General features: G+C 49.7%; 1 protein-coding gene across 4 annotated transcripts in view; it reads left to right on the top strand.

The window, feature by feature from the left end:
- Window positions 1-22,045, top strand: part of LOC132567527 (sterile alpha motif domain-containing protein 10-like) — a 90,292-nt gene that overhangs the window by 37,787 nt on the left and 30,460 nt on the right. The window lies entirely within an intron of this gene.

Raw genomic sequence — 22,045 nt, 5'->3', positions numbered from 1 at the left:
AGATCAGCGGAGGGGCTTGGGAGAAAAGGGGATTATCCTGTGGGGCAGACAATGAGGCAACAGGGCGGGGGAAGCCCTCGCTGTCAGCGGGAGAGCGTGGGGCAGGCACGCAAAGGATGCCAAGTTCTTAATCCCCCTCTGTTAATGATGGCCTGGATAGGTTGTTTCCGAGAAAGGAGGGCCACGGGAAAAGAGGAGAAGACAGACTACCGATTGTACGAAATGATGGAAGAAAAGGGCTGGGGGAGGGACAGGAAATTGCACAGAATTGGAAAGAGAATAAAAGCCGGTAGGTTCTGCCAGGCTACCGCAGATGGGCCTACTGTGTTCCCACAGTCCCTCTCTGCCTTAAATTGCTTAGAATCATAGAGTTGGAAGGGACCTCCAAGGTCATCTAGTCCAACCCTCTGCACAAGGCAGGAAACTCACAAATACCTCCCCCTAAATTCACCGGATCCTCATTGCTGTCAGCTGGCCATCTAGCCTCTGTTTAAAAACCTCCAAGGAAGGAGAGCCCACCACCTCCTGAGGAAGCCTGTTCCACTGAGGAACAGCTCTAACGGTCAGGAAGTTCTTCCTAAGGTTGAGCCGGAAACTCTTTTAATTTAATTTCAACCCGTTGGTTCTAGTCCTACCTCCTGGGGCCACCGAAAGTAATTCCACACCATCATCTATAGGACAGCCCTTCAAGGACTTGAAGATGGTGATCATACCGCCTCTCATCTAGTCCAACCCCTTGCACAATGCAGGAAACTCACAAATACCTCCCCCTAAATTCACAGGATCCTCATTGCTGTCAGCTGGCCATCTAGCCTCTGTTTAAAAACCACCAAGGAAGGAGAGCCCACCACCTCCTGAGGAAGCCTGTTCCACTGAGGAACCGCTCTAACGGTCAGGAAGTTCTTCCTAAGGTTGAGCCGGAAACTCTTTTAATTTAATTTCAACCCGTTGGTTCTAGTCCTACCTCCTGGGGCCACCGAAAGTAATTCCACGCCATCATCTATAGGACAGCCCTTCAAGGACTTGAAGATGGTGATCATACCGCCTCTCATCTAGTCCAACCCCCTGCACAATGCAGGAAACTCACAAATACCTCCCCCTAAATTCACAGGATCCTCATTGCTGTCAGCTGGCCATTGCTGTCAGCTGGCCTTAGGAAGTTCTTCCTAAGGTTGAGCCGGAAATTCTTTTGATTTAATTTCAACCCGTTGGTTCTGGTCCCAAATCCTGGGGCCACACAAAACAGTTCCACGCCATCTTCTATATGACAGCCCTTCAACTACCTGGAAGATGGTGATCCTATCACCTCTCAGCCACCTCCTCTGCAGGCAAAACATGCCCCACTCCTTCAACCTTTCTTCATAGAACTTGGTCTCTGGCCCTTCTCTGGACCTGTTCCAGCTTGTCTATTGGTCTAGTCAGGAAGGCAACCCATTACAAATTCTGGATCAACCATGAAGCAAAATAAAACACATACTTGGAACACCAAAAGAGGGGGGTGGGCACCACAGAAGGGTTTTTTGCTTATATTCCTTATGCTCTTTAGTTTGGTGTAGTGGTTAAGTGCGCGGACTCTTACTTTGAAGAACCGGGTTTGATTCCCCACTCCTCCACTTGCAGCTGCTGGAATGGCCTTGGGTCAGCCATAGCTCTCGTAGGAGTTGTCCTTGAAAGGCAGCTTCTGGGAGAGCCCTCTCAGCCCCACCTCCCTTACAGGGTGTCTGTTATGGGGGAGGAAGATAAAGGAGATTGTGAGCCGCTCTCAGATGCTGAGATTCGGAGTGGAAGGCAGGATATATATCCAATAGCAGCAGCAGCATCAACGTTTAATATAGCTGTTGGGTCTAGGTAGGGTTTTTATTGGAACATCTTCTGATGTTCTGATGAAGGCCTCAGCGTCTATGCTGTGTTGTTGGCCTTCTGGAGGAACAGGTTGGCCACTTTGTGAGATAGGATGGTGGACTAGATGGATCACTAGTATGATTTAGCAGGGCTCTTCTGATGTTCTTATCAGGGAAGGCCTTGCCCTCTCTGCTGTGTTGTTGACCCTCCAGAGAAACTGGTTGGCCACTGTGTGAGATAGGATGCTGAACTATATGGATCACTGGTCTGATCCAGCAGGGTTCTTCTGATGTTCTTATGAAGGCCTCGGCCTCTATGCCCTGTTGTTGGCATTCCAGAGGAACCCGTTGGCCACTGTGTGAGACAGGAGGCTGGACTAGATGGACCCTCACTGCTCTGATCCAGCAAGGCTCTTCTGATGTTGTTATGAAGGCCTTGGCCTCTCTGCCCTGTTGTTGGCTCTCCAGAGGTACTGGTTGGCCCCTGTGTGAGACAGGATGCTGGACTTGATGGACCATCACTGGTCTGATCCAGCAGGGCCCTTCTGATATTCTTATGAAGGCCTCAGCCTCTCTGCCCTGTTGTTGGCCTTCCAGAGGAATTGGTTGGCCGCTGTGTGAGACAGGAGGCTGGACTAATGGACCCTCACTGGTCTGATCTAACAGGGCTCTTCCTATGTTCTTAAGCCCAAAGCGTTACTCTGTGCATGAACGGAAACAAAACCTCACCTCCTTGTTGCATTCCATTGTACTCTGAGCAGTTCTGAACTGGAGGGTCGAGAGAGCAGGCACTGTAACCAGCTGCCCTCCAGGGCTGTATTCTTCCATCAAAGGGGTGGATCTCACTTTCCATTTTGGAAACTGGTTCCTCCACCCATCCCTGGGCTTTCTTTTCCTTCTCTCTCTCTTCTACTGCCCTGCGTCTTCCTCTCTCTGTACCAAAACCGGCAGTTAACTTTGTATTGTGAAAGGTTTTGGCATTTCAATCAGCCTTGCAAAAGTATACCTGCCTTCTCTGATCATGCCATTTTTTGTTGAGTGCGAGACTGAATTTTTTGGTACCTGTTCCAGGTCAATGCACCAATTCCTGTGTGCTTGGCACACTGTCAGTAAGAGCGCAGCTCTCGGATTGCGCAGCGATCTGTAAGTGGCAGATCGTCGGAGAGCTCCGTCGGCGTCCGTTGCGGCGGTGTAAGGGGTAGAGCTTCTCGGATCGTGTGCGTCCACCCGTATCGTAAGCGGCGCGTGATCTGAGAAGCACCTCTCAGCGTCATTTGAGAGACTGTAAGGCAACTTTTGGGGCAGTAGGTAGTGGGCAAGCACAAAATGGCTGCCGTGTTAGGCAGAGCCACACATAAGCACACGGAAGAAGACCGATGGCGATAAACCGGGAAAGAAGAGGGAGAGAGGGGATAAAAACAAACCCCTGATGGCAGCATTTTTAAAAATAGGCACAGCCAATCAGATCTCTAGTAATTGTTCAGAAGACCCACCCGACCCACATTCCAGAAACAATTGGCTGGTACCAGGAGCGGTGTCAGCAGGTGCCATGGTGATACGGAAGAACAGAGATCAGTTCCCCTAGAGCAGCGGTCCCCAACCTTTTTTGGCACCAGGGACCGGTTTTCTGGAAGACAATATTTTCAGGGATCGGTGTCTGTGTGTGTGTGTGTGTGTGATGGTTTTGGGATGATACAGTTGTGGACTTTATTTCTGTTAGTTTGGCATGGTGGTTAAGTGCATGGACTCTTACCTGGGAGAACCGGGTTTGATTCCCCACTCCTCCATTTGCACCTGCTGGAATGGCCTTGGATCAGCCATAGCTCTGGCAGAGGTTGTCCTTGAAAGGGCAGCTGCTGTGAGAGCCCTCTCCAGCCCCACCCACCTCACAGGGTGTCTGTTGTGGGGGAGGAAGGTAAAGGAGATGGTGAGCCGCTCTGAGACTCTTCGGAGTGGAGGGCGGGATATAAATCCAATATCTTCATCTACCACACAGGGTGTTTGTTGTGGGGGGGAAGGTAAAGGAGATTGTGAGCCGCTCTGAGACTCTTCGGAGTGGAGGGCGGGATATAAATCCAATATCTTCATCTACCTCACAGGGTGTCTGTTGTGAGGGAGGAAGGTAAAGGAGATTGTGAGCCGCTCTGAGACTCTTCGGAGTGGAGGGCGGAATATAAATCCAGTGTCTTCATCTACCTCACACGGTGTCTGTTGTGGGGGAGGAAGGTAAAGGAGATTGTGAGACACTTCGGAGTGGAGGGCGGGATATAAATCCAATATCTTCATCTACCTCACAGGGTGTCTGTTGTGGGAGGGAGGAATGTAAAGGAGATTGTGAGCCGCTCTGAGACTCTTTGGAGTGGAGGGCGGGATATAAATCCAATATCTTCATCTACCTCACAGGGTGTCTGTTGTGGTGGGGGGGAAGGTAAAGGAGATTGTAGGCTGTTCTGAGACTCTGTCCTTGAAAGGGCAGCTGCTGGGAGAGCCCTCTCCAGCCCCACCTACTTCACAGGGTGTCTGTTGTGGGGGAGGAAGGGAAAGGAGATTGTAGGGCGCTCTCTGTCCTTGAAAGGGCAGCTGCTGTGAGAGCCCTCTCAGCCCCACCTACTTCACAGGGTGTCTGTTGTGGGGGAGGAAGGGAAATGAGATTGTAGGCCGCTCTCTGTCCTTGAAAGGGCAGCTGCTGTGAGAGCCCTCTCAGCCCCACCTACTTCACAGGGTGTCTGTTGTGGGGGAGGAAGGGAAAGGAGATTGTAGGCCGCTCTCTGTCCTTGAAAGGGCAGCTGCTGGGAGAGCCCTCAGCCCCACCCACCTCAGGGTGTCTGTTGTGGGGGAGGAAGGGAAAGGAGATTGTGAGCCGCTCTGATTCAGAGAGAAGGGCGGGGTATAAATCTGCAATTCTTCTTCTTCATTGGGACTCCTTTGATGGAACTGTGAAACTTTGGGGGAATTGTTATTGCTATTTAGTCTTCTGTTGAACATATTTGTATGATTTTGTTCCAATACGTTCTTAGTTATTTGGTGACCATAACTTTGGTTGTGCTGTCTTAATCCCCAGGTGGGGGGAGGGATCCCCTGGTTTGGATGCCCTCCCCTCGTTTCAGGGTTATCAGAAAGCGGGGGTGGAAATGTCTGCTGGAGGCACTCCATTATCCCCTATGGAGACCAATTCCCTTAGGGTATAATGGAGAGTTGATCTGTGGGTATCTGGGGCTCTGGGGAGGGCTGTTTTTTGAGACAGAGGCACCAAATTTTCAGCATAGCATCCGGTGCCTCTCCTCAAAGCACCGCCCAAGTTTCAAAAAGATTGGACCAGGGGATCCAATTCTATGAGCCCCAAAAGAAGGTACCCTTATCTTTCATTATTTCAAATGGAAGGAAGACATTTAAAAAGGTGTGCTGTCCCTTTAAATGTGATGGCCCAAACTCCCTTTGGAGTTCAATCCCGCTTGTCGCACTCTTGCTCCTGGCTCCACCCTCCAAAGTCTCCTGGCTCCACCCCCAAAGTTTCCAGGTATTTCTTGAGTTGGACCTGGCAACCCTAGAAGAGAGGGAAGGAAAGAAGTCAGCCCAGATGGAGGTCCATCGTAGGTCAGGCAGATTATGTCTTAAGATATTGGATTTATATTTATTTATATCCTGCCCTATACTCTCAATCTCAGAGCCTCAGAGCGGTCACAGTCTCCTTTACCTTCCCCCCCCCCACACACACAACAACAGACACCCTGTGAGGTAGGTGGGGATGAGAGAGCTCTTGCAGAAACTGCCCTTTCAAGGACAGCTCTGTGAGAGCTATGGCTGACCCAAGGCCATTCCAGCAGCTGCAAGTGGAGAAGTGGGGAATCGAACCCGGTTCTCCCAGATAAGAGTCCGCTCACTTAACCACTACACCAAACTGGCCCTCTTTCCCTTCCCTTCCCTTCCCCACAACAGAGGTAGGTGGGGCTGAGAGAACTTTCACAGAAGCTGCCCTTTCAAGGACAATTCCTAGGAAAGAAGAAGATGACTGCAGATTTATACCCTGCCCTTCTCTCTGAATCAGAGACTCAGAGCGGCTTACAATCTCCTATATCAGGGGTGGGCAATGGTAGCTATCCAGATATTTTTGCCTACAACTCCCATCAGCCCCAGCCATTGGCCATCCTGGCTGGGGCTGATGGGAGTTGTAGGCAAAAAGCATCTGGAGAGCTACCGTTGGCCACCCCTGTTATTCCCCCCCAACAACAGACACCCTGAGAGATATGTGGGGCTGAGAGAGCTCTGACAGAAACTGCCCTTTCAAGAACAGCTCTGCGAGAGCTACGGCTGATCCAAGGCCATTCCAGCAGCTGCAAATGAAGGAGTGGGGAATCGAACCCGGTTCTCCCAGATAAGAGTCCACGCACTTAACTTCTACACCAAACTGGCTCTGTCTTACAGTCCCTGCAGACGTGACCTGGCACTGTGGTAGAAATGCCCTCTAAATGGAGGAACCAGGGTTTGGCACAAAGGGGAAACGTTTCCAATGCCTTTTCTGCCGCAAGCCTTCAAAATCCATCTGGAGCTTTTCAATCAAGGACGTTTTTTTCGCCCTTGCGTGGATGCCCCTAATCCTCCTCCCACAAAGGGTTTGATTAATCCGCCTGCTTGTTGCTAGCTTGGCCTCCCCTCCGAATCGATCCCTTTGCATTCTGCCTCTTGGGCGGATTTGCTTCGACAAAAGGGGGATTGCACAAGTCTGGTGTATTTTTTTTCCATCCTCTTTGATAGCCAAGGCCTTCAATTTGTAGATGTCACACTTCTTCCTGACCAGAGGAAGTAGAATTAGCACACAATACATCAATGGCTTTTGTTGATTCCCCCTCCTCCGACACCCCCCCCCCCATTTTTGACAAGAGGTCCTCATTCCTCTTCTCTGTGATCTTGCCTGCACATTGTAGTGCCTACAGCTTACACAAAACAGCTGGTTTTCGGCTGTATCAGCAGAAGGCTAGTGTCCAGATCACGTGATGTGATGGTATTGCTTTATTAGGGTTTGTAGAATCTTTCGGGCTCAAGTGCCGTGTTCTACTGGAGAAAGTTTTTCTTCCAGACGTTTCGTTCTCAGCTGCGGAGAACATCCTCAGTGGACAGTGCAAAGCAGCCAAGAAGGTCAGAGCGCCTGCTCCAGCTGCAACGCCACTGAGGATGTTCTCCGCAGCTGAGAACGAAACGTCTGGAAGAAAAACTTTCTCCAGTAGAACATGGCACTTGAGCCCGAAAGATTCTACAAACCTTAATGATGTTGCCAGCCGTGAAAACCTGAAATCTTTGGTATTGCTTTACTTTGCTTTGGTAAGACCTCACCTGGAGTCTTGCGTTCAGTTTTGGGCACCACATTTGAAGAAGAATCTAGACAAGCTGTAACGAATCCGGAGGAGGGTGACGAAGATGGTGAGGGGTCTGGAGACCAAGTCCTATGAAGAAAGGTTGAAAGAGCTGGGCATGTTTAGCCTGGAGAGGAGGTGGCTGAGAGGTGATAGGATCACCATCTTTAAGTCCTTGAAGGGCTGTCATATAGAGGAGGGTGTGGAATTGTTTTCTGTGGCTCCAGAAGGTAGGTCCAGAACCAATGGGTTGAAATTAAATCAAAAGAGTTTCCGGCTCAACGTTAGGAAGGGCTTCCTGACCATTAGAGCGATTCCTCAGTGGAACAGGCTTCCTCCTTGGGAGGTGGTGGGCTCTCCTTCCTTGGAGGTTTTTCAACAGATGGCCATCTGACAGCGATGAAGATCCTGTGAATTTGGGGTAGGTATTTGTGGGTTTCCTGCATTGTGCAGGGGGTTGCCTGGATGACCCTGGAGGTCCCTTCCAACTCGATGATTCTATGATCCTATGGTTCTTAAACCAACGGAAACAGACACCTAAATCTCTTGCAAGGGGGTTACATAAAGAAGCCATGTTGGATCAGACCAGGGGTTCCTCCGGTCCATCAGTCTGTTTCGCACAGTGGCCAACACCCAGGGGTCCTCAAGAGGTCCACCAGCGGAGCCAGAACTCTGAGTTGCTTGTGGGCCTGATAGGATCGCTGTTACCCCACAAGCACCAAGAAGACCATGCCTGGTGCTTCCTCTATCCCAGGGATGGGGAACGTCAGGCCCGAGGGCCATTTACGGCCCTCGAGATCACTTGGTCTGGCCCTCGAGGATAGCTGGGCCGAGCCCCGCCCCCCTCGTGGGCATTGTGAAGGACTGCTGCTGGGGTGTGTGGATGCCTTTCAAGGTCTGCTGGGAGCAGCTGGAGGGAGGGAGGGCTGGCAGGGGGTGAGGGTGGGAGTCAGCTACCACCAGTTCAGTTTGCACTTGATTATTCCAGATGGTGTGGCCTAATATGCTAATACTAGGGGATGTGGACTAATATGTCTGGGCCTAGGCATTTGCGTAGGGCGGCAGGCCTCTGTGTGTGTGCGCGCGCGCGTGCGCTGCATTAGGCTCTCCCCACGTGACTTCAAATAGAAAAACAATTATTTGCATTAATTTTGCCAGCCTGAATCGTTCTCCCTTGGCGGAACACTGTTTTTTAAGATGATGATTTTGTACGGCCCGCAAATGGTGTTGTAAATATCCAAATGGCCCTTGGTGCAGAAAAAAGATTCCCCACCCCTGCTCTATCCCTTTAGTTGCTCTTTTCTGCACCTTTTCCAATGCTTTCTTTTGAGGTGCCGTGACCAGCAGCAGGGGTGGCCAAACAGCAGCTCAGGAGCCACATGTGTCTCTTTTACACTCATTGTGTGACTCTCGAAGCCCCCAGTGCCCCATCAGCTGGCTCAGAGAAGGCATTTCTCTCCTTAAATCACGTCACCAAGCCAGCTTGTGGCTTGGAGAATGCATTTAAAGGCAAAGTTGCTTTCTTTCCACGTCTCCCTCTCCCCTCCTCTCTATTCCCTCCCTCCCTCCCTCCCTCCCTTCCTTCCTCCCTCCCTTCCTTCCTTCCTTCCTTCCTTCCTTCCTTCCTTCCTTCCTTCCTCCCTCCCTCCCTCCCTCCCTTCTTTCCTTCCTTCCTTCCTCCCTTCCTCCCTCCCTTCGTTCCTCCCTCCCTTTCTCCCTCCCTCCCTCCTTCCTTCCTTCCTTCCTTCCTTCCTTCCTTCCTTCCTTCCTTCCTTCCTTCCTTCCTTCCTTCCTTCCTTCCTTCCTTCCTTCCTTCCTTCCTTCCTTCCTCCCTCCCTCCCTCCCTCCCTCCCTCCCTCCCTCCCTTCCTCCCTCCCTCCCTCCCTCCCTTCCCTTGTGGCTCTCAAACATCTGACATTTATTCTATGCAGCTCTTACATTAAAGAAGTTTGGCTACCCCTGGTATACAGTATACTGCAGGGGTGGCCAACGGTAGCTCTCCAGAAATTTTTTTGCCTACAACTCCCATCAGCCCCAGCCAGCATGGCCAATGGCTGGGGCTGATGGGAGTTGTAGGCAAAAAAAACCATCTGGAGAGCTACCGTTGGCCACCCCTGCAGTATACCAACTGAAGCTAGGCTGGGAAAGATGTCCGTACTGGGGAAGTCTTTTGTGAGATGCTGCCTGGTGTCAGGTGGTACTGGGCTAGATCAGTGGTCTTGGTTATTTCCAGACCTGAAAACTTTAACCTCAGCTTGCTGTCTCTGGAACTGGAAGTCTCACCAAAATCCGCTGCTGAGTGGCCTTTCTTTGCCATGTTGCAGTTTCTTTCTGTGTGGGCACAAAGAGGGGCAGGAAGCCCAGTGCCCTCATGCTGTTTGCATGCACACAAGCAAGAGGCCCTTCTGGAAAAAAAACAGCAAAAAAGATGGCTCTGTAATGCCCCACAATCCCACAGGTGATGCTCTGGGACTCACCCGAAGGAGGAAGAGATGATGATGATCTTGGATTTATACCCTGCCCTTCACTCTGAATCTCAGAGAGGCTTACAGTCTCCTTTACCTTCCTCCCCCACAACAGACACCCTCTGAGGTGGGTGGGGCTGGAGAGGACTCTCCCAGCAGCTGCCCTTTCAAGGACAGAGAGCGGCCTACAATCTCCTTTCCCTCCCTCCCCCACAACAGACACCCTGTGAGGTGGGTGGGGCTAGAGAGGGCTCTTACAGCAGCTGCCCTTTCAAGGACAACTCTGCGGGAGCTATGGCTGACCCCAGGCCAACCCAGCATCTGCAAGTGGAGGAGTGGGGAATCAAACCCAGTTCTCCCAAATAAGAGTTCGCACTCTTAACCACTACACCAAAGTGGAGGAGGAGGAGGAGACAACGATGACACTGGATTTGTATCCCGTCTTCCACTCTGAATCTCAGAGCAGCTCACAATCCCCTTTACCTTCCTCCCCCACAACGAACATCCTATAAGGTAGGTGGGGCTGAGAGGGCTCCGACAGAAGCTGCCCTTTCAAGGACAACTCCTGCAAGAGCTGCAAGTGGAGGAGTGGGGAATCAAACCTGGCTCTCCCGGATAAGAGTCTGCACACTTAACCACGACACCAAACTGACTCTCAGTCTATGGGGTGACACCCGCGGATCCGTTGACGGCTGTTTCATATGTCACTACTCGGAAAACAGAGAGTTTGGGGAGGGTCGCCGTGTCAGTTTGCAGTAAAAGAGCTGAATTCGAGTACTGTAGCACCTCAAGATTTGGAGCGGGGGGGGGATGAACTTTTGAGATTCAATGTCTGGTGCAACCAGGGGCTGGTGTCAGGGGGTGTGGCCTAACATGCAAATGAATTCCTGCTGGGCTTTTTCTACAAAACAGTGTGAAACAGTGGTGACATCAGGGGGTGTGGTCTGATATGCAAACGAGTCCCTGCTGGCCTTTTCGACCAACAAACCTCCTGGGTGCAACCAGACTCGAATCCAGCTCTTGGTAAATGGAAATCAGATACAGGGATGCTTTTCCAGATGCATGGCTGTGAGAGCTGGACCACAAGGAAGGCCGAGTGCCGAAGAATAGATGCTTCCGAGCTGTGGTGCTGGAGAAGACTCTTGGGAGCCCCTTGGACTGCAAGAAGATCCAATCAGTCAGTCCTAAGGGAAATCAACCCAGACCGTTCCCTGGAAGGTCAGAGGCTGAAGCTGAAGCTCCAATACTTTGGCCACCAAATGACCAGGGAGCATTCACTGGAGAAGACCCTGATGCTGGAAAAGACATCACCCTGCCAACAAAAGTCCGTATAGTTAAGGTGATAGTATTCCCAGTAGTAAGTGCTGGACCATAAGGAAGGCCAAGTGCAGAAGAATAGATGCTTTTGAACTGTGGTGCTGGAGAAGAATCTTGGACTGCAAGAAGATCAAACCAGTCATTCCTAAGGGAAATCAATCCAGACTGTTCCCTGGAAGGTCAGAGACTGAAGCTGAAGCTCCAATACTTTGGCCACCCAATGAGAAGGGAGCACTCCCTGGAGAAGACCCTGATGCTGGGAAAGACATCACCCTGCCAACAAAAGTCCGTATAGTTACGGCGATAGTATTCCCAGTAGTAACGTATGGGTGTGAGAGCTGGACCATAAGGAAGGCCGAGCGCAGAAGAATAGATGCTTTTGAGCTGCGGTGCTGGAGAAGACTCTTGAGAGCCCCTTGGACGGCAAGAAGATACAATCAGTCAGTCCTAAGGGAAATCAACCCAGACTGTTCCCTGGAAGGTCAGATGCTGAAGCTGAAGCTCCAATACTCTGGCCACCCAATGAGAAGGGAGCACTCCCTGGAGAAGACCCTGATGCTGGGAAAGACAGAAGGCAAAAGAAGAAGGGGACGGCAAAAGAGGAGATGGCTGGACAGCGTTACTGATGTAACAAACACGAATTTGAGCAGACATCGGAGGATGGTGGAAGACGGGAGGGCCTGGCGTGACTTGGTCCACGGGGTCGCAAAGAGTCAGACTTGACTGTGCGACTGAACAATAGAATTTCCAGATGTTCCTTTCCCCTGTTGTGTATCTTTGCCGATTGTTCCCAGCTGGTGTGGAATGATACACCACTGTCGCGTTGCAGCCGATGGAACAACAAAATCCGGATCTATTCAAGCCGAGGGGGTCCGCCTCCCCCAGCCGATGCCCAACATAACATTTGCTCAGCGTGGTAAATTGTTTGCCTGCATCTGGTGTGGAAGCTGACAGCTGGACGCATCTCCTCCCTCCCCCCTGCTACTGCCGAAACTATCTTGAAGGCAGCCGTCTCTGTCTATCGGTTGAATTGCTTTGGAGCGAATTGATATTGGCGGCGTTCCCTGGGGCTTTGTTCCGCTGCTGTGGAAAAGGCAAGGAAGGGGGTGCAAATCAGGCGCCGCTGAAAAAGGTGTTCGGGCAGCCTTCCGGAGGAACGCAAAGGCTGGATGGAAAGTCCCACCTGAGGGGTTGTTTTTCTGCTTTTGTCTGCGGCTCTCCTGGCGTTTTTGCCGCCGTGATGAAAAAGGCAGCACACAGAGAGAGCAGCACGGAGCTGTTTTTAAAAGGCTTTTGCTTAAATATATAATATGCTGTCACCCAGTCGAAATAATGCTGTTTCAGTTCACTTCCAACGCTGGTTCCTGATTAGCCAAACATGGGAACCAGTGCTTCCCTGGCCTAGGCTGATGTAGGATCAGCGCCAGGGGTCGTTTTGTAGAAAAATAGGTGGTGGAGCTCATCCAGGAATTGTTATGCAGCTGCACCTACTGTTCAATGGTCAAGGTGGGGAGGAGGAGGTGGAACTCTCAGAAAGGTTCAGGAGCTGTGCTTCTGTGAGCTCCCGCTGAATCCGAGGCCTGATCGGCACAGCATGAGGGCAATTTGAGGGAGGGATATTAGTGACAACTCTTTGTCATGCCCCCGGGGGCTGGCCCCACCACTAGGCAAACTAGGCGATTGTCTAGGACACAGTTTCCCAAACTTTTCTTTCCTGTGGTCCGGTTATTTTTACACTTCTCCTTTGTGGCCCACTAAAATTTGGGGGTGGAGCCAAGAGACTTCGGGGGTGGAGCCGGAAGACAGGAATTATGTCATTTCCTGTGGTGTCAAGGGCCAAGTGATGTCACTTCCTGGGCATACTGAACCAAAACTCCACCTTTTCCTGTGATGTCACTTCCAGGGCACCCCCCCAAACCTGCCTCTTCTTCGGAAGTAAATTCATTTTTCAGAAAAATCTCTCTGAAACTCATGCTGAGCCAAAATGGGGGTGGAAAGTGGGCGATCCTCTCTTTCCACTCCCGCACCTGCATGCACCTATCTCTTTGTGTGTTCTTCTCCAGTTTGCATGCACTCCTAATGCCCATGTTCAGTTGCCTGCACCACCTACACACCCCTTCCTCAACAGCACTGGCCAGCGTATGCACTTGGGAGTGCTGTTGCCATTGCCATCAGGAATGACAGCACTGTGTATCATCCACACTGGGCCCTGGCAGCTGCTCTGCCTCAAGATATGCTGAAACATTTAGTAGGCCCTTCCTTCAACTGCTACTACTGGAACCCTGACTCAAACTATAACCAAGCTTGCTTGGATTCAATAAAATCTTTCGACAGCTATTTTTCATACTTTTCTTTGGCTGAAACACTGGGAAATTGCTGTGAAAGATAGCAGAGAATTGTACTGCAATTAATGAATTAATTTCCAGTTATATGAAGTTCATACAAACTTTTCTGTAGTTATCCCAAAAAAGATATTTATGAGGGGCCTGCAGCTTTTTACTGGCTGTGTTTCCCATGCCTTTAAAAGCAACCTGTTTTGCAGATATTTAGCCAGTGAACTTCTTTCATCCTTTTTAATATCTACAGGAGGAGTTTGATTTTGGTGTCAGACAGCTGTTAAAAGCAAGACCAGTAAAATGGTGCCAGATTCATAGTACCATTACTTCCAATGCTGTTGAAATATACTGCAGTAATCTGGCCGTCATATCTGACAGGTCTATGTTAGACCCTTTGCTGAGCTGGATGAACACTGGTCATCCTTCTATCCAATTTAGTCATCAGGCGGATAATTATATGGTGCCTTTTTTGGACACAATTGTTTTCAAATGCAACGATAATACCTTGGCAGTCAAGCCTAATCGCAAACCAATCGATAAGAATGTCCCTTTAAAATTTGACTCTTATCATCCTAGCCATCTAAAAAATAGGTTACCTCTTTCACAGCTGATAAGAGCTAAACGTAATTCTACTCAGATGGGAGATTATGAAGTTGGAAAAAAAAATAGAATTTGTAAGCAATTTAAATTGAGAGATTATTCGGAACATACTTTGGTTAAGGCTTGCAAAAAAAAAGTTAATAGTATGCCACGCGATATAATGTTGTCCAAACATATTCAGAATGAGACTGGGAGTTTAAGTGTAGATAACAGATTAACCTGTGCTTTTCAATTCTCTCCCCTCTCTTACCCTCTCCAAAATATTCTTAAGAAATTCTGGTTTTTACTAAAAGATCTGCCCGGATGCAGCTATTTTCCTAAAATTGGATATCGCAGAACTAGGAATTCGTCAGACATTCTGGTGCGGTCCGACTTTAGAAAGACACCAGCTGTAACTTACACCGGGGGGCGGGGGGCGCACCATAAATGTGGGACGTGCGCCGCCTGCCCTTTATCTCTGGAACGCCGTGAGTTTCTAGATCCCACAACAGGTTTTAAAATAAAATTAAAGGATACTACAACCTGTGCAACAAAAAGCTGCATCTATATTATTTTATGTCCCTGTTCAAAAAGATACTGTGGCAGTACAAAACGCGCGGTGCGTACCCACGCCTTGGAACATAAATCTCGCGTAAAAAATTTCGTTCCTGAGGCTCCGCTAACAGATCATTTTCAAACACTGAAACATGACCCTAATGATTTAAGATTCTTTGCTGCGGAAAAATTCCCTACGTGGCTTCATGGAAAAGTAGTATGAATAAGTAAGCGGCAGTTACAGCAAGAAGTGCGTTGGAGCTTCAAATTAATCTCATTGATGCCCAATGGGATGAATAGTGATTGGGACCTGTCGTGCTTTTTATAAGTTGTATTAATGGATTTGGAATATCACTGTAGATTTTCTGTCTAGGACTTTAAGAAATTGTCCTGATCGTCAACACCTGTCATTTAAAAGTGCATTGTGGTCTGTAATTGTATGCCGTTTCTTGTCTGCAGAACGGTTGGAGCGTTGGTCTCCGTTATGAATTGTTAAGTGTTATTTGAAGGTATGCATTGCTGACATTCTTTGCGTAACCTTTGAATTACAAGATTTGCTAGTGATTTTTAATATTTCATTCACGCAGCTCGTAGAAGCCTCCTGTGAAATAGGGCATTCAGCGCATCCCTGTTCTGTACTTTTGCCTTGCTGCTTCCGTTTTTTCCACTGGCTAAAAGAGGACTTGGAGCGTTGGACTCTATTCTACTCTTCCGCCTCATTATACCACATCCCGGATTTTGCAGCTATGAGTATTTGAACTGTATATGGGAGTGGTCTCTACTTGCGCTTTATTGATGCTCTTTATATGTGTTTTGACTACAAGTAATTTTTCATTATATAAATCACTTAAATTATTGAGGTTTCTTTTGACGTGGATGTCTTTGGCTGTATACCTGCGCTTCGTTTCAGGTTACTCTTTTTTGGGTTGCAACAATCCCCAGGCGGGGGGAGGAGATCCCCTGGTTTGGAGGCCCTCCCCCCACTTCATGGTCATCAGAAAGTGGGGGGGGGAGGAAATGTCTGCTGGGCACACCATTATTCCCTATGGAGACCGATTCCTATAGAGTGTAATGGAGAATTGATAAGTGCGTATCTGGGGCTGGGGGGAGCCTGTCTTTTGAGATAGAGGTAGCAAATTTGCAACATAGCATCTGGTGCCTCCTCAAAAGACCCTCCAAGTTTCAAAAAGATTGGAGCAGGGGGTCCAATTCAGTGAGCCCCCCCAAAAAAGGTGCCCCTATCCGTCATTATTTCCAATGGAGGGAAGGCATTCAGAAGGTGTACAATCCTTTTAAATGCGATGGCCAGAACTCCCTTTGGAGTTAAATCATGCTTGTCTCAACCTGGCTCCTGGCTCATTTGCACATGACATTGTGTTCATAATAGAGAATCCGATCCAAGTGATGGGACTGGATAGTGAAAGTTTTATCGTGGAGTGAAATGGACAAATTAACTAAAACCTTAAGAGACTATGACCTAGATTTATTCAAAAAGGAGTGGAAGAAATTTAAAGAATACATCGAGAAAGAGTGGAACGTAAAAAGACTTTGGACAATTTTTTAGTATGAATGAGAAAAGAAAGTATTGAACTTTGATGGGTTAAAGGCACCTTTATTATTGAACTCAAATTTATAACTTCGGAGAAGTCAATCAATGGAGGGAGGGAGGGTTGAAATATCCTGTGGGTTAGAGATAGAGAAGACATAACTAAATATTGTAACCGTATGTTATTAATAAATTGTTAAAATACAACCTGGCTCCTGTCTCCACCCCCAAAGTCCCCAGAGATGTCTTGAATTGGACCCGGCAACTCTATGGCCTTCTGGGGGCGTTAGATTGATTCCCCCATGTGACTTGGTGACATCATCAGTGCGGGGAGGGGGTGGGGGGGTGCCAGAAGTTAGCCTTTCCTAGGCTGCCAGACAGTCTAGGGCCGGCCCCGCATGCCCAATTGATTAATAGCGTAATTAGCTCTTGATTGTCCCGAGGTGATCAGAATTGTAATTGTGAGGGTTTTTGCATCCCGCAAAGTGCTGCAGAAATGGATTGTGATAAATGATTTTGCAAGAGGCAAAGAGCAGGCCTGGAGGGGGCAAAGATGCAGTAGCGACTAATCGACCAACTAGTCCCTTTGCTGCCCCCCCCCATAAGATTTTTAATTGCCAGAACAAATTGCATTGCGTTTAAATAAAATCTGCAATCCAGCTTGGCTACCAGAGAGAGAGAGAAGCCACAGTTAGCAGGGCTGAGTTAACAGCAGTGTAAGACACCACGAAGGTTATTTGATGTAGTGATCGACTCTTTGTGCGGGAGTAAGACCCACTAGAAGTGGAACTTATACTGCGTGTAAGCTCCAAAGGAAAGGAAAGGTCCCCTGCGCAAGCACCAGTCGTTTCCGACTCTGGGGTGACGTTGCTTTCACAACGTTTTCACGGCGGACTTTTTATGGAGTGGTTTGTCATTGCCTTCCCCAGTCATCTACGCTTTCCCCCCAGCAATCTGGGGACTCGTTTTACCGACCTCAAAAGGATGGAAGGCTGAGTCAACTTCGAGCCAGCTACCTGAAAACCCAGCTTCCACCGGGGATCAAACTCAGGTCACGAGCAGGACTGCCGTACTGCAGCTTTAACACTCTGCGCCATGGGGCTCTTAAGCTCCAAAACAATATGCTTAATAATCTGGAATGGGGGGGCGAGTAGATCTCAGAGTAAATCGTAGAAATTATAATTTTTCAGAAGCATCGGAACTCAAACTAGAATTTGAGGACATTGAAAACAAATCAGCCAGTATCATAATGCCCCTGTATAAATTGATGGTGCGGTCTCATTTGGAGTACTGTGTGCAGTTCTGGTCGCCGCACCTCAAAAAGGATATTATAGCATTGGAGAAAGTCCAGAAAAGGGCAACTAGAATGATTAAAGGGCTGGAGCACTTTCCCTATGAAGAAAGGATGAAATGCTTGGGACTCTTTAGCTTGGAGAAACGTCGACTACGGGGTGACATGATAGAGGTTTACAGGATAATGCATGGGATGGAGAAAGTAGAGAAAAAAGTCCTTTTCTCCTTTTCTCACAATACAAGAATTCATGGGCATTCGATGAAATTGCTGAGCAGTCAGGTTAAAACGGATAAAAGGAGGTACTTCTTCACCCAAAGGGTGATTAACATGTGGAATTCACTGCCACAGGAGGTGGTGGCGGCCACAAGCATAGCCAGCTTCAAGAGGGGATTGGATAAAAATATGGAGCAGAGGTCCATCAGTGGCTATTAGCCACTGTGTGACACAGAGTGTTGGACCGGATGGGCCATTGGCCTGATCTAACATGGCTTCTCTAATGTTCTTATGACACCCCACAAAGTTGATGGGCAGTAGGTTCAGGAAATACTTCTTTACACAAAGGATAGTTAAAATGTGGGATCTGCTGCCAGAGGACGTCATGATGGCCACAGGCATAAACAGCTTTAGAGGGGGATTAAATAGATTCATGGAGGAGAAGTCTGTCAATGGCTACTAGCCCGGGTGACCGAATGGAAGCTCCACTTTCATAGACACTAAGCCTCTGAATCCCAGAAGCAGGAAGTAACATCAGAGGAAGACCTTGGCCTCTTTGCCCTGTTGTTGACCCTTCAGAGGAACTGGGTGGCCACTGTGTGAGACAGGAGGCTGGACTAGATGGATCCTCACTGGTCTCATCCAGTAGGGCTCTTCTGATCTTCTTATGAAGGCCTCAGGCTGTATGCCCTGTTGTTAGCCCTCCAGAGGCACTAGTTGGTCACTGTGTGAGACAGGATGCTGGCTTGGATGGACTACTGGTCCGATCCAGCAGGGCTCTTCTTACATTCTTATAAAGGCCTCAGGCTCTCTGCCCTGTTGTTGGCCCTCCAGAGGAACTGGTTGGCTACTGTGTGAGACAGGATGCTGGACTAGATTGACCACTGGCCTCATCCAGCAGGGCTCTTCTGCTGTTCTTGTGTATAAGAACATAGGAGAACCATGTTGGATCAGGCCAGTGGCCCATCCAGTCCAACACTCTGTGGGCGTTTTCGCACTGACCTTCAAGTGGCGCGACCACCCTCTTCACACCGGAGGATCTGCCCGGATTTCGCACAAGAAGCGCCGGCGCACCCAAAAGAGCCGGCTACTTCCGTCGCGAAACCCGCTCAAACGGAAACCGCCAAGAAGCAGGAAAACGTTTGAGCGGGTTTCGCGACAGAAGTCGCCAGCTCTTTTGGGTGCGCCGGCGCTTCTTGTGCGAAATCCGGGCAGATCCTCCGGTGTGAAGAGGGTGGTCGCGCCACTTGAAGGTCAGTGCGAAAACGCCCTGTGTCACACAGTGGCCAAAAAACCCCCCAAAACCCAAGTGCCATCAGGAGGTTCACAAGTGGGGCTAGAAGCCCTTCCACTTTGCCGCCCGTCCCAAGCACCAAGAATACAGAGCATCATTGCCCCAGACAGAGAGTTCCATCAATATGCTGTGGTTAACAGCCACTGATGGACCTCTGCTCCATATGTTTATCCAACCCCCTCTTGAAGCTGTCTATGCTTGTAGCCGCCGCCACCTCCTGTGGCAGTGATTTCCCTGTGTGAATCATCCGTTGGGTGAAGAAGGACTTCCTTTTATCCATTCTAACCCATCTGCTCAGCAATTTCATCGAACGCCCGCGAGTTCTCGTATTGTGAGAAAGGGAGAAAAGGACTTCTTTCTCTATTTTCTCCATCCCGTGCATAATCTTGCAAACCTCTCTCATGTCACCCCGCAGTCGACGTGCTTTAGGCATGCTACCCATTGTAATTGGGGGTAGAAGCCTTGGGGGACATCCTTTTTTAAAGATTGGGATGCCACCTTGCAATGACCAAGTTTGGGTTGTCAGCCTCCAAGTGGAGCTCAGAGCTCTCCTGGAATTACTCCCCCCCCCCTCTTTTGCTATCAAGTCATAGCTGATTTAGCAATTCCACAAGGTTTTCAAGACAAAGGGACAAACAGAGCTGGCTGGCCATTGCCTGCCTCTGCGTAGCAACCCTGGACTTTCTGGGTGGTCTCCCATTGAAGGCTTGCCCTGCTTAGCTTCTGAGATCTGAAGAGACCAATAGCCTGGACCATCCGGGTCAGGGCGTTGCTATTGGTCACCAAACCAAAAGAGCTTCCGGCTCAACATGAGGAAGAACTTCCTGACCGTTAGAGCGATCCCTCAGTGGAAGAGGCTTCCTCTGGAGGTAGTGGGCTCGGAGAGCCAGTCTGGTGTAGTGGTTAAGTGTGCGGACTCTTATCTGGGAGAACCAGGTTCGATTCCCCACTCCTCCACTTGCACCTGCTGGAATGGCCTTGGGTCAGCCATAGCTCTGGCAGGAGTTGTCCTTGAAAGGGCAGCTGCTGTGAGAGCTCTCTCAGCCCCACCCACCTCACAGGGGGTCTGTTGTGGGGGAGGAAGGGAAAGGAGATTGTGAGCAGCTCTCAGTCTCTTCGGAGTGGAGGGCAGGATATAAATCCAATATCTTCATCTACCTCACAGGGTGTCTGTTGTGGGGGAGAAAGATAAAGGAGATTGTGAGCAGCTCTCAGTCTCTTCGGAGTGGAGGGCAGGATATAAATCCAATATCTTCATCTACCTCACAGGGTGTCTGTTGTGGGGGAGGAAGGGAAAGGAGATTGTAGGCCATTCTGAGACTCTGTCCTTGAAAGGGCAGCTGCTGTGAGAGCCCTCTCCAGCCCCACCCACCTCACAGGGTGTCTGTTGTGGGGGAGGAAGGGAAAGGAGATTGTGAGCTGCTCTGAGACTCTTCGGAGTGGAGGGCGGGATATAAATCCAATATCATCATCATCTTCTTCTTCATTGGAGGTTTTTCCAACAGAGGCTAGATGCCTATCTGGCAGCGATGAAGATCCTGTGAATTTGGGGCAGGTATTTGTGGGTTTCCTGTATTGTGCAGGGGGTTGGACTAGATGATCCTGGAGGTCCCTTCCAACTCTAGGATTCTATGAACCACAAAGATCGATTCCCCAGGAGAAAATGAGAGCTTCAGTGGCCTATGGAATACCACAGATCTGAAGGTGAAATCCCTCCCTTGATTCCTCCCTCCAGAGGGACCATCCCCAAATCTCCAGAAGCTTCCTAGGCTTGAGCTGCCAACTCTAACCAAAGGTCATGTGTGCAAGACGCTTTGAGCAGTTTGCGCTATTGTTGCTGTAGCTTTGGAGTGCCCAAACTGTGGCTTGGGAACCACTTGTGGCTCTTTCACATACGCTGTGTGGCTATGTGCCCCGTTGGCTGGATCGGAGAAGGCATTTCTCTCTTTAAATCACTCCTGCAAGTATTTAATGTTTGCATTTAATGTATTTAAAGTTAAAGTTGCTTTCTTTCCATCTCTCCTTCCCTTCTCTTTCCCCATCTATTTTCCTTCCTTCCTCCCCTCCTGCCTGCCTTCCTTCGTTCCTGCCTTCCTTCCTGCCCGCCTTCCTTCCTTCCTGTCTTCCTGCTTGCCTGCCTTCCTTCCTGACTTCCTGCTTGCCTTCCTTCCTGCCTGCCTTCCTTCCTGCTTGCCTTCCTTCCTTCCTGCTTGCCTGCCTTCCTGACTTCCTGCTTGCCTTCCTTCCTGCCTTCCTTCCTGACTTTCTGCTTGCCTTCCTTTCTTCCTGCCTGCTTTCCTTCCTGCCTGCCTGCCAGCCTTCCTTCCTGCCTGCCTTTCTGCCTTCCTTCCTTCCTGCCTGCTTGCCTGTCTTCCTTTTTTCCTTCCTTCCTTCCTTCCTTCCTTCCTTCCTTCCTTCCTTCCTTCCTTCCTTCCTTCCTTCTTGCCTGCCTTCCTTCCTGCCTTCCTCCCTGCCTTCCTGCTTGTCTTCCTTCCTTCCTGCTTGCCTGTCTTCCTTCCTGCCTGCCAGCCTTCCTTCCTGCCTGCCTTTCTGCCTTCCTTCCTTCCTGCCTGCTTGCCTGTCTTCCTTTTTTCCTTCCTTCCTTCCTTTTTTCCTTTCTTCTTTCCTTCCTTCCTTCCTTCTTTCCTTCCTTCCTTCCTTCTTGCCTGCCTTCCTTCCTGCCTTCCTCCCTGCCTTCCTGCTTGTCTTCCTTCCTTCCTGCTTGCCTGTCTTCCTTCCTGCCTGCCTGCCTTCCTGCCTGCCTTCGTTCCTGCCTTCCTTCTTGCCTTCCTGCTTGCCTTCCTTTCTTCCTGCCTGCCTGCTTGCCTTCCTGCCTGCCTTCCTTCCTGCCTTCCTGTTTGCCTTCCTTCCTTCCTGCTTGCCTGCCTTCCTTCCTGCCTGCCTGCCTTTTTTCCTGCCTTCTTTCCTGACTTTCTGCTTGCCTTCCTGCTTGCCTTCCTTCCTGACTTCCTGCCTGCCTGTTTTCCTTCCTGCCTGCCTGCCTGACTTCCTGCTTCCCTGCCTTCCTTCCTGCCTTCCTAACTTCTGCCTGCCTTCCTAACTTCCTGCCTGCCTTCCTTTCTTCTTGCCTGCCTGCCTTCCTTCCTGCCTGCCTTCCTTCCTGACTTCCTTCCTGTTTGCCTGCCTTCCTTCCTGCCTGTTTTCCTTTTTTCCTTCCTGCCTGCCCACCTGCTTTCCTGCCATCCTTCCTAACTTCCTGCTTGCTTTTCTTCCTGCCTGCCTTCTTTTCTGACTTC

The sequence above is a fragment of the Heteronotia binoei genome, chromosome 2 (genome assembly GCF_032191835.1).
Source record: "Heteronotia binoei isolate CCM8104 ecotype False Entrance Well chromosome 2, APGP_CSIRO_Hbin_v1, whole genome shotgun sequence".
In the NCBI taxonomy this organism is placed as follows: Eukaryota; Metazoa; Chordata; class Lepidosauria; order Squamata; family Gekkonidae; genus Heteronotia; species Heteronotia binoei.
Note: the sequence above shows the minus strand (reverse complement) of the source record. Positions and strands in the feature narration are given on the sequence as shown.